Source organism: Siniperca chuatsi, linkage group LG8 (assembly GCF_020085105.1).
Source record: "Siniperca chuatsi isolate FFG_IHB_CAS linkage group LG8, ASM2008510v1, whole genome shotgun sequence".
In the NCBI taxonomy this organism is placed as follows: domain Eukaryota; kingdom Metazoa; phylum Chordata; class Actinopteri; order Centrarchiformes; family Sinipercidae; genus Siniperca; species Siniperca chuatsi.
Window position 1 is genome coordinate 7,970,795 of NC_058049.1, and position 12,089 is coordinate 7,982,883.

Consider the following 12,089-nt stretch of genomic DNA (forward strand, 5'->3'; position numbering starts at 1 on the left):
GCCTGAGAGGGCTAAACAAAGTAAACAAGGCACAGGACACTGTGATGTGAAAAAGTAAATACAAAGCCAGTGCTGCACCGGCAGCATGATAAAAAAAATCAGAAGTTTATTTACCGGCTCACACAATTACCTCAGCTGTGTACTCCATACTGCCTGAGAGTAATTTAGAGAGCACTAACAGCTAAATCCACAAAGACACAAAAATAAAAGCTCGGAAAGTGCATATGACAACTCGAAGCCATGGATGATGTCTATTTGTTCCAGACTTCTAGAAGTAATTTTACACCATTATCAACATGTGAAAAATTACTCAATATTATGTTAATCCACACAAACATCTTGGATACTCAGAAATAAGGAATGAGGGACAAAACCAACGATTATGCGAAGATGCTGAGATGACTCGATCACCAGTGAATTCATTGGGAACATCTTTTCATACAACAAAAAAGAGACATTCAATGAGTCCCACTATGAATTTGTACAAGTCACGGCAATTTCCACTTTGAGTCAACGCCAGTCAAAGAACATGTACAAGCCTGTATGTCAACAAATGTTGAGCTAAATCTTATTACCAACATTTTGGAAGCAGAGCGAAAAGCAAATGGAAAAGCATTTTGTGTACTTCTTATAATTCATGATTTCTGGTAGGTACTCAAGGAACATCCAATTCGCATCCCCCACTGAGTATTTCATCCATTGTGCACAGCAGCAAATCTCTGCCCCACTTGTCTGGAAGTGATTCAGCTTACAAAGACTTTTCAGAGTGGTCGGGTTTTCCTGGGGTAGTGCTCCTTACATGTGGATAGGGCTGAATAGGAGACTAGGAAGCATAACCAAAGATTTCTTTTTTTGTCTGAGAGCATTTAGAGTGTCTGTGTGGTAGCCAGAACACATAGATGCTCTGCAAATATAATATAACTTAAAAGATTTTGGAGACCTTACATTTAAGCTAACAATTATTCTGGATAATTCCTTGAGAAAGCACTTTGCCAGTCCCTCATCCCAACCAACACGATGCTTAACAGAATATATAATACTAACAAAGCAAACAGAACTTTCTTTATATAGTATATTTATTTCCAAGGAAATACATTGTGCTTCACAGAAAAGCAATAACTATTGCCATCAGTCCTAGATATGGAAAATTAAATACTTATATGTAACAGCTAACACATGGTCTTGCAGTCGTGGAGGTATCTTATTGGCAAAACCTCATTCATGCCTAGATATTATCATTTCCAAGTTCCCTTGCAAAATGTTAGATGTAAAAACAAGAAAGAAAGACAGAAAAGAAGCTATCTGTTACACATACACACACACACAGACTTGTTGATGTCCCTAAGCCACACCACCTGTTTCCAAGACCTTGAGGGATGAATGTCCTAGCATGCAGCACTGACAGTAGACAGACTCAGTGATCCACCAAAGCTTTTTTAGTGTATTATGATCAGACAATAGTTTGAGAAAAGCTATTGCATTTGGTGGTTAGGCTTCAGTCTTGGATCAAAGCAACAAAAGGAAAATATAGCACTGGGATGGGTTATCATACTGCTGTCATGAGAAAAATAAGATTCTGATGTCTTACTTTCTTGAATGGAACTTTTAAGTTCAAATACAAGGCTTTCATCTCTTGTTCTCTATCTATCTATCTATCTATCTATCTATCTATCTATCTATCTATCTATCTATCTATCTATCTATCTATCTATCTATCTATCTATCTATCTATCTATCTATCTATCTATCTATCTATCTATCTATAAAATAAGTATGGTATGTATATATAAGTATGTGTACGCAAATTTACAAAACATTTACTATATTTATTTTCAAGTTGGATAAGTTTCCTTATTTAAAGCGGCTATAATCAGTATTTTATATTATGGATCAAATGACTATGTGGATCAAATGACTATGTGTAATGTAGAAGGAGTCACTCATAGTGACAAACTGACAGAGAATTATCACTTAACTCTGCAGTTCCCCTCAGCTCTACAGAGCATTATAGCATCTGTCAACTTATTTGTTTTGGTTTTACGGCCCTCAACTTTGGAATGTTCCAGTTTAATCTCACTACTCTCAGTGTTTAAATCAGCATTTTCAGCAAAAAAGCTTAAGAAACCAACTGTATACTAACTGTCCAGCACAAAACTGCAGACAGACAAAGTTAGCAACTTGCTAAAATCATCTAAACAAAGATGATTTTGTCCACAAAATACTTGACTTTGTAGTAGTTTTGTCCTTATATTTTATCTAGAGCACTGCATGTTTCCCTTTCACAACATTTAAAAAGTGGTTGCATGTTACCCTTTGCATCAACATTTCAGGGGACCCATTTAACCTTTAGGTGTAGAGTTTCGTTTACTGGCTCTGGATGTGATCTAGTTTTAGATGTGAATTTCCCTCTTATACAAAGAGGCATTGTAAATTTTAGTTTTGATTTATTCAAATGTGCCCCCCACTATATATATATATATATATAACGAATCTTTTAAAACATAAGCATTATTAGAATCATAATCATTTTTAATGATAACATGGCTGTCAGAGAACGCTGCAGGGGAGTCCATGTGCTCTGTTTTTTTCAAGATGATCATCGACCTGAGCTGAATTAATGAGGAGAGGTTGCAGGAAAACTTTGCATGTCAGCTGTCAGCATCAGGCTGCAGCACTGCTACGTTTATCCCTGTCAGAGCAGGTCACTGTTTCAGAGACATATATGCGAAAATAATTGTCAAAACATTTGCAAATGGAAATGCATTCAGAATGTACAGGGCCTTATTAGCATTCATGATGCTCTGTAGTGGTATTGAATTCACAAATTGTCTGCATAATATATAATGTAAGTTATTTTTCATTGATAGATTACAGTCCATGGTTACTCACCTGAAAAAAAGATATATCTAATTACAGGAAAAGATACAGGAATTTTTTGTACAGTACTTCCTTGTATTCATTGTTTAAAACCACTCTGAGCAAAAGAATATGAAATAAAATAACTCCAGTCTATGGGTGCTTGTGAGCAGTTTCCTTATATGTCAGTCTAGGCTCATCCTCATTCAAAACACATTTTGGTGCGACTAGGTGTTTCTTCCTAGACAAAACATAATGTGAGGCCTGTATGTACATGTCTGCCATATGCCCAGTTAACCTCTTCTGTGGATGTCAGCAATAATGTTTGGTGAAAGGCAGGAAATAGAACAGCATGCAAGTCATAACATCTTTATACTGGCAACTGGATCCATTTTCTGGTGTATTTAATGACTTTTGACGTAAGACTTTTGACGTTGAGTAAGTGAAACAGTACCATGTGATCAAATTTTGTTCGTGCAACATAATGATTTCAATATTCAAAATACGAAATGAAATCTTAAAATGTAAGGGGCATTTAAATTTGTTGCATTTGTTACATTTGTTGCAGCTGGTCTGAATGGAGCAAATTTCAAATACTATAATACGTACTGTTCATATAATACAGTTGGGTTGTTCAATCTATAACAATGTATCATATGTAAGAGGCTGATCATTATGCTTGTATGTAAAATCTTATTCTGTAAAGTAACTAGTAGCTATAGCTGTCAAATATAGCGAAGGTAAAAGTACAGTATTTGCCTCTGTAATGTAGTGGAGTAGCAATGTATAAAGCAGCATCACATGGAAATATTCAAGTACAAATACCTCAAAATTGTTCTTAAGTACAGAACTTCGTTAGATTTACTAAATGTACACATAATGTACTTTCCACTACTGTGTACACATATTTAAGTATGTGTGTGTCTGTGGTCTGTTTGGGCAAACCTATTAGTTTTTTTAGTAGTGAATTCTTCACTTTATTGCATTTTGTGCAACAAGATTTCTGTTAAAATTACACATAAGTTGAATTAGTGTGTTTTTCTTTTATCCAAATTGCAGTAGCTAGCATGACCGATGGCTAGTCTTAAATACATTTTCGGTTTAGTTTTGGGTTAACTGCCTGACTCTCTAAGGTATATTCTAATGCAAATGACAGCTGTCTCCACTATGCTCAGTATGGTCACTGAGTAGCATGACTTCCTCTAAGAAAGACCATTGTCATGTATGGTTTACGTGTAGTTCCTACTTTGTTAGCCAGCAATAGAAATCTAAAAAAAAAACAAATCTACACAATAAATGGCAGGTTTGTGAATTTCAAGAACATCCGACTAATAACCTGCTTATATTTTTATGTTTATATTACATAAATATAAACCTCATCTTGACTGCAACAGATTATAAGTAAAAAGTAGACGGAGAAACCTCCACATTTAAAAGTTAGCTCATCATTAGTCAGCTACGTGTGATGCCTTTTTCCATTCTGTCAAAGAGAAGGTGACCTTTTAGGAGGCAGATACTGAAAGACAGCCAACAAATGAAGATGCCCCACACAAAGGTCATGTGCTTCTTTAAAAAGGACATCAGAGAAAAATATCTCACTGCAGTCAAGAAGACAGTGGTTGGGGACTGTTTTTCTTTGGCAAACCGGTTGCACAAGCGTGATAAGTATTATTTGGCACTGAATGCCAGATAGATGCTGACACAAAATTTGTCGTGATAATTTTTTTTTGCAAGAAGGGACTGTGTGTGCCTGTGTTTGCATGTGTGTGTGGATGTGCAATCTTGATGTAATTTAGTCTGACAAGTGACAGTGATGCTTTACTACTCCAACAACCCACAACAGTGCTTGACTAATAAATTTTGAAAGGGTTATATGGGAATTTATGGAAGAGTAGCATCTTTAGCACTAGACTCCCTATCATGTGATCCTGCCATCTGGCTCTTGAAATTACTTAAATGGGTATGTGGTTTGGGAAGAATCCTACTGTCTTTTAGTCAAAAGCTACTGTTTTCTGACATGATGCAGGGTGCATCCAGTCTGGAGGTGGGGCTGGAGGACTCTCATGAGGAGCCATCATGTTGATCTGCTGAATCGGAGAGACTGTGAGTGACAATGGTGTATCGTCTTAGCATAGACAGAAAGCAAAGGTCTTCACACCAAACTTAGCTTTTGACCGAGGGAGCCACAGAGAGCAGGGACTGTCATGTTTGATCTAGATTTGCTCAACCCAGGTAGTGTTTGTTTTGCCATACTGCTTCTATAGAAAAAGGCAGCATATATATATATATATATATATATAGGGAAGTATACTATCCCTCTGGACCAACATGTGATTCAAGACAAATCTTTAAAGCTTGTTATTAAAGAGAGAGAACACATGCAAGTGAAAAAGGGGGAAGTATGCTGTGCTAATTTTCTCACCAGAATTAGTCTTAGCATTTAGCATGTGAATTGTGTATTCTTTACAGTTAACTTAGGGAAAAAAGAATACAAGGAGGTTGAACTCAAAGCATAATCACTGTTCACTGTTCACTGTTTACTCACCATCACATAAACTCTACATGAACCTTCGTCTTATCATTATCAAGATTTACATGCATAGAGATTGACAACCATGTCAAAAATGCACCATTTATATTAGTCTTCTATCAATTCTGAACGAGAGCTGCTAGAAATATCTTTGTAGTGTATATACTGAATATTCCAAGCCGTTTCCTATGTGGGCATGATGGGCAACAATATCTATATTGCTTAAATGTATATAAATATATGAGTGAAATAATTTAAGGTTTATTTTGATATTTGACAGACACAGATAACCAAAGAAAAATACCCTGGAAAACATATTACCCACAATTGTTAAAAAAGACAATTATGCTTTCTTGAAGGAAACCAGGTTCCATTTTGGCTTCATTTCGACTGAGACAGTGCTCAATTGCATTGTGAATTCTTGCCAAGATCATCCTGCACAGGTCTGCCTTTAAACAGATTTCTAAGAGTTGTGCTCAGCATCTGCAGTAAGTGTCAAGGTTCTCTGCTGACCTTGGCCTAGTTGTGCATGAAATCTGTGATCTCGCCGTGCACCTCACACAACATCAGACTGACCTCTTTCAGACTGTCAGTCCAATGAGGCCTCATTAAAAGGCGCTGTGTGGAGAGGTTAGATGCAAAGCCCCCATCTCTACTTCCCATTGTCTGAACATCAAAACATATCATCACATATGAACTATATACCTGAACATCTTATCAGGACAGATCACAATCTGATGTATCAGTAAAATAGTGTGCAATATAATATCCATTTGTAGTGACTACAGCATTATTAAACTTTTTATGGCTATGTTTAGGCTCTGGTAGCACTTGGTTAAGGGTTGGGAAAGATTGTGGTCTGGTTTAAAACAGAAAAAGTGTTTATTATCATCTAAACCACGATTTTTCCCTTAACCAAAGTGCTTTTGTTGAATAAACCTAACCACCAACGGGACTTAGAATGTAAACCCCCAACTCTGGTGTCAAAGTCCTGCGCTTTGTACGTCTGACATCCACCCCGACCACTTCCTTTTGACTCTAGTGCAGTAGATAAATGTAGCATTTAATTTACTCAAAAACACATAATACAGCAATTATGATATGTAATTTGAACTCCCTAATCTTGTCATATTACTTTGCATCAAGGCAAATTAAATTATTTCACACAATGTTTAGCCTTTCATCTCAAAGCCTTTCTCAAAGGAATCTATCAGTAAATTATTAGCAGTCACAAAACAAAATGATGCAATACAGAATGAGAAACCAAAGCAGAGGACATAAAACAGCGACAACTGAACTGATCAAACTTGTGGTGAAGTTGAGACCATGTGTTAAGATTTTTTTTGTTCAGAAGCAACACCCTTGCAGAGACAGAACACTGATGTTGAATGGATAAATTTGATAATGACATTTTTTGACGTTTATTGTTAATGTTTTCTTATTAATTATTGCGCACGGCCATCGTCAAATATTTAGGTAATGTCTGTAGAGAGGCAGATAAAAGCCAATTCTACTTAGCCTAGCTGATGTCCCCGACCATTAGTGAAGACAAGGAATAAATTTAAGGTCATTAAAGGTATAAATACAACTTTAACTGTCCCACATCATAAAATATCCATAATATAAGGTATCTCCTGTGATATGATCAAATTGTTATATCACCACTCAACTTACTTTGCCAGTGTCTGGGATTTCTGGCTTTCAAAGTGTAAGTTTTTTAAAGTGCATGAAATTACAGTCACTGGTACTTTCTGCAACCATGTCTGTGGGGACAGCGCAATCTGACTGTGTCTTTTGAATACCGCAGTCCTTGAGGTATTATTGATAACAGAGAGATGTATTTATATACATCAATAGCACAAAACCAAACTTGGTATCAGTATCAAAACTTTGTGTTATCAAAGGTGTGCAGTGTAATCCCTGCTTTCATGTCCTACTCTACAAGTCTGTTCCAGTCCATTTCCCTAACTTTAGAAATAAGCTCCTCTCATTGGAGCATGAGCACCAGTGATTGGCTGCTTCATATGTTTGTTTGTTGTTTGCTTGGACCAGAGAGACAGTCTTTGAGTACCTTTGATGTAAGGACTGTCTGTGATTTGAAATGGGAGCATAAGCACTGGTGAATGTCCCAGCTGACTTATCCCTTCTTCAGTGTTACTGGAGGCTCATCCTATCAAACAGTAGGAAACAAAATCATAATTAAGGACATTTGTAGAGGGGATTCAACTTTCATTATAGCACAAGCCCGCATAAAGCCCCCAAGCCTGATACATGCTCAGCCAACAATGTCATAAAGGACAATATGGCTGCTGTAAGGTCCGCAGTGACAAGACCAAATGACTCTCTAGCTAGAGATAATCAGCTTTGTATGACATGTTGACATGAACAGAGTGTTAAGGCATATTGCACTTTGATGCTGGCAACACTGGCACAAAGCTGATTTTGAAAAATGCAATAGGAGAACACAAAGGGAGACATTCCCACAGTGCCTAACTGGCATCTGCATTAAACAACAATCAGGGAGCATAAGCTGGTTAAGAGTGGCTTGGTGCATTAGGACTTAAATGAGTGAGGGCACTTAATGTCCATCCTGCATAGCTCCAGGCTGATACTGGATCCATTCAAGGAGTGCTGCCGTCTGGCTCACCCCTCTAGAAAGGTAGACAAACGGCTGGCATGGTTACCAAGAAATGAGACGCACTGATGTACTCCTCCGCAACAGTCACCAAATGAACAGCAGCCAATGTTGAGAACAGTCAGTGCCCAAGCACCAGTTGTTCTCAACATAACCAATGTTTAACAGGCGGTATTTAGGGCATTTCTGCTTTATGAGGAGCTAGTACTATATAGAGTGGAAAGATACACACAATGGCAGAACAAGAAGGGGAAATCACATGCAGCAAATCTTTTGAGTCTGATTTTTAGCCACCTTGTCAAGAGCACGTAATGTAGTACGCACCCTAACCTGCTGAGCCACAGGAACCCCAGCAGGGTTCGAGAATTGTTTTGGTAGCAATGATAATGAAACAGAAACCATAACATCTTCAGTAGATTTTCAAGAAAATGACAAAGCCACCTCACATAGCAGTAGTGGTTAATCTATTCCACCCACAGAGTGGTGAGGAATGTATTATACAACCTGTAGTTGACGCTCTGGGTTCAAAGCAGTGCTTCAAAAATTGCCTGAACCACCCTTGACTGCATTCTTTATTCTAAGGATGCAAGAGAAACCAAGACAACACATATTAATATTGTATGTGCACATATATAGCTGTACAGACTCACACATAAACCCTTGAACTCAGCTGCACAAATAAATATCAAGACCCAGTTTCTTAATTTCTGCAGTCATTTGACAAATCAGAGGATGGGGTAGCAGAAATATGAGAATATCAGTACACACAGCAGGAAAAGTGAATGTTATCGTAGAAAGACCTGAACAGGGCAATGGGTCATTAAATTATCTGTGAACAGAATGTGATTTCCTGTGGGTAGACTTGTAAAATGTGATCTTCTTTTGTTTGTCTCATACATACATGTGTCTAACTCCAGAGATGATGAATTGTGTAACAGTTTGTTGAAACATTGCTGAGAATTGTTAATTTATTCAACATGTGGAAGATGTATGTATTTTCTGGACAGGCTGAGGGGAAGACAGATGTGATTGGATTGACACTAGAAAGTCTTAGAATTCAAAGTTGACAAAATTTTAAAATCTATCATAAGTCTCTATGTAATAATGAGAGCATTCCCATTATGAAATTCATAATTTAAAATAAACTCTTAATTTCCACAGATTGCTGAGAACCCCACCTCTACTCCTCTCTTCATAAGGCACAAACACAGGGTCACAGTAATGCCTAATAGGCGGCATTTAATTCCAATCCATTATTAAGAACAGGTATGTATATGATCCTGCAGCACAGCAGCGCACACTTTGTATTCAAAAGCGTTTTCAGGCCCCATGCAGTTGTATTACTTTCAGTTATAGCTCATGAATAACATCAAACAGACCATGAAGAGCATAGAAATAGAAAATGTGATAACTACGAGGGTGTATCCAGCCACTGTTTGAAGTACCTTTGAGCCTCCGGATCTTGAAATGTGGGTACAAGGAAATGCACATTGCTGTGTGCTGTGTAATAAAAATCACTGGGTAAATTGGTTGATTAGAAGATTATGGACATAGTATGAGAGAAGAAATAGCTAAAGGCGTAATAATAAGAAAATCAGTGGCTGCAGCTTTCTAATGTTGGCTTTAAACCAATATTTATTCAAAACCCTCATCAGCTTTCCTTCTGCCTTTTGGAGGATCTTGGAAAAGAAATTTTTACATTCTGTGTATTTCATTATCTATCTCCACCACTTACGTGAGGCACACATGCTTATAAGTGTGATTTGGAATTCCTATATTTGGAGCAGATTATCTATTGTACACCCACCACTGAAGCATGCCAAATGGTTGTAGAAATGCAAATGAGTGTTCTCCAAAAAACATATTCTGCATTTCAGCAAAGGAGCCATGCAGCTCATCCCTGAACACAAAGTGGAGGGCTTGCTCATCAAATTCTTTGAGCTCTGTGAGGTTAAATTCATCACATACTCACGGATAACACAACACTTAGCTATATGGTCTTATGAACTATTGCCTGTCAAACATGGATTGGGAAGGCTTACCTTTAATGAAAGAGATGAATTATGACTGGGACATTCAACTCCAAATTCATGATCACATTAATAATTCTATTATGTGAAACACTGTTTCAACCCCCTGAATGACAGCAGGGGGACATGTACTCGAAGGGAACAAGGTGTATTTTTAAACAAATTCATTCAGAAATCTCTTCCCTAAGTATTTAAAAGTGCACATGCTTGTTATGGCACCAAAAGCGGCAATTCAGTAGTTAATCCACCCACTTTACCCTCAGGGGAGTGCAACTTCCACTAAGCCAATTAAAATGCTTCTACATAGCAGAGGAAAACAGCAAAGGAATACATGTAGGCACTTCCTGCTGATTTTTGTTTCCTGCATTTTACATCTTTTGGGTTTCTGCCATTGCGGTTTCAAATGTGTTTTTAATTGATGATGATCCTATGATAACGTTAAATGAATTTACAATGTACAGTAATGACTGTTCATTCCATCTGTGATGATGTTGAGAAACACAGATTTCTAATCCTTTAAAATTAAAGTAAATATCTGGATTAAACTTGACAGGACCAAAGTAACTAGCCATGCATTTCACTAAATGCACTGTATACTTAAAGTTGCCCAGATTAATATTTTATATAAAACAATGAATCAATTGACTAAGTGTATATGAAAGGGGTCGCTTGTAGTAACAAACACAAAAAAATTAGCACCTGACTATGCAGTTCCCCTCAGAACTTTATAGTGTCTTTCAGCTCATTGTTTTGGTTTTGCCTGTACTGTTTTGGTTCACTCTTACCACTCTCATTTGCAGCAGTTCTAAAAACCAACTGTACATTACCTTTCCAGCACCAAATGACACATAGCCAAAGTTAGCAACTATCTGGTGAACATAGTGTAGCACTGAGCAGCTAAAGAGCCAGATACAGTATTTCACTCAGGAGTTGGGGAAGACCAAAACAAAGCTGAAGAGTGAAAATTTGACTTAATTTGGCCAGGTGACCAGACACACAACACCATACCAATGCTAATGTTGCTTCATGTCTGCTGATTGTGTAAATAAGCGACTGTTTGATAACACTTTGACCATATGAACTTTATGATGTGATAATATGTCAGGCCAAAAAGCAAAGTGTAGCAAAATAATTTTAACTCAAAGGTCTACTTACTAAAAATCATAACAAAGCATAACATTTCAAGGTAACACTTCTTTAAATATTTACAGAAACAGAGCTGTATTGATTGTGCACAAAGTCATTCACATTCAACGCCATTCAAATCCTTGAACCAAGATATGGGTTATGATCTCCCCCCTTCATGTATGACCACCTGTTATCAGGTGGCTGAAGTTCCACACTCATGTAATGACATCTGAGCCAGTTCCATCCACTGAAAAAGACTGTGGGTGTGGTAGAAAGCACCAAAAGTTCCGAAAGAAACGATAGGTGGACCTCTGAGTTAAAAACTGTATAGTGTCTTTGATAGTTAATTACTGTACCTTGTATGTAAAAAATCTTTGTTTGTCTTTAGCTGTGTCTTAAAGTCATTTTGCAGTATGTGCCATTATACTTGACCAATAAACTTGATTCTTATTCTGTATGCCATAATCCCTCATTCATCCCCACAGGCTGGATAAAGGTATATGTACTTCATTTAATCCAATAATTTGATAGAAAATTATTTCTTCCCCTTCATGTTAAACACCTGCTCTCCCAGAGCAGTTCAAGAGTACAGACTGTGAGGGGACTGAATATGTTTTTTCTACCACTTCAGCAAATATTTAAGCTATTAAAAATGAGAGCAGAATAGAACTTGCATGCTGTACTTCTTATAATGTATTATTTATTATAATTCAGCTTTTATGTTTATTTCTCCAGAGTCAGGACTGAACTCCTATCAGCCTTGCAGGTCTTCACTCTTGCTATGTCAGCTCTGATCCAAACAAAAGCAGTCTTTGACTAATCACTACACCCCTGCACTAATACAGATCAAATAAGGGCTGAAGGTGAGCCTGATTCAAATGCAATTTTTCTTCACTTCACAGAGTGGTGA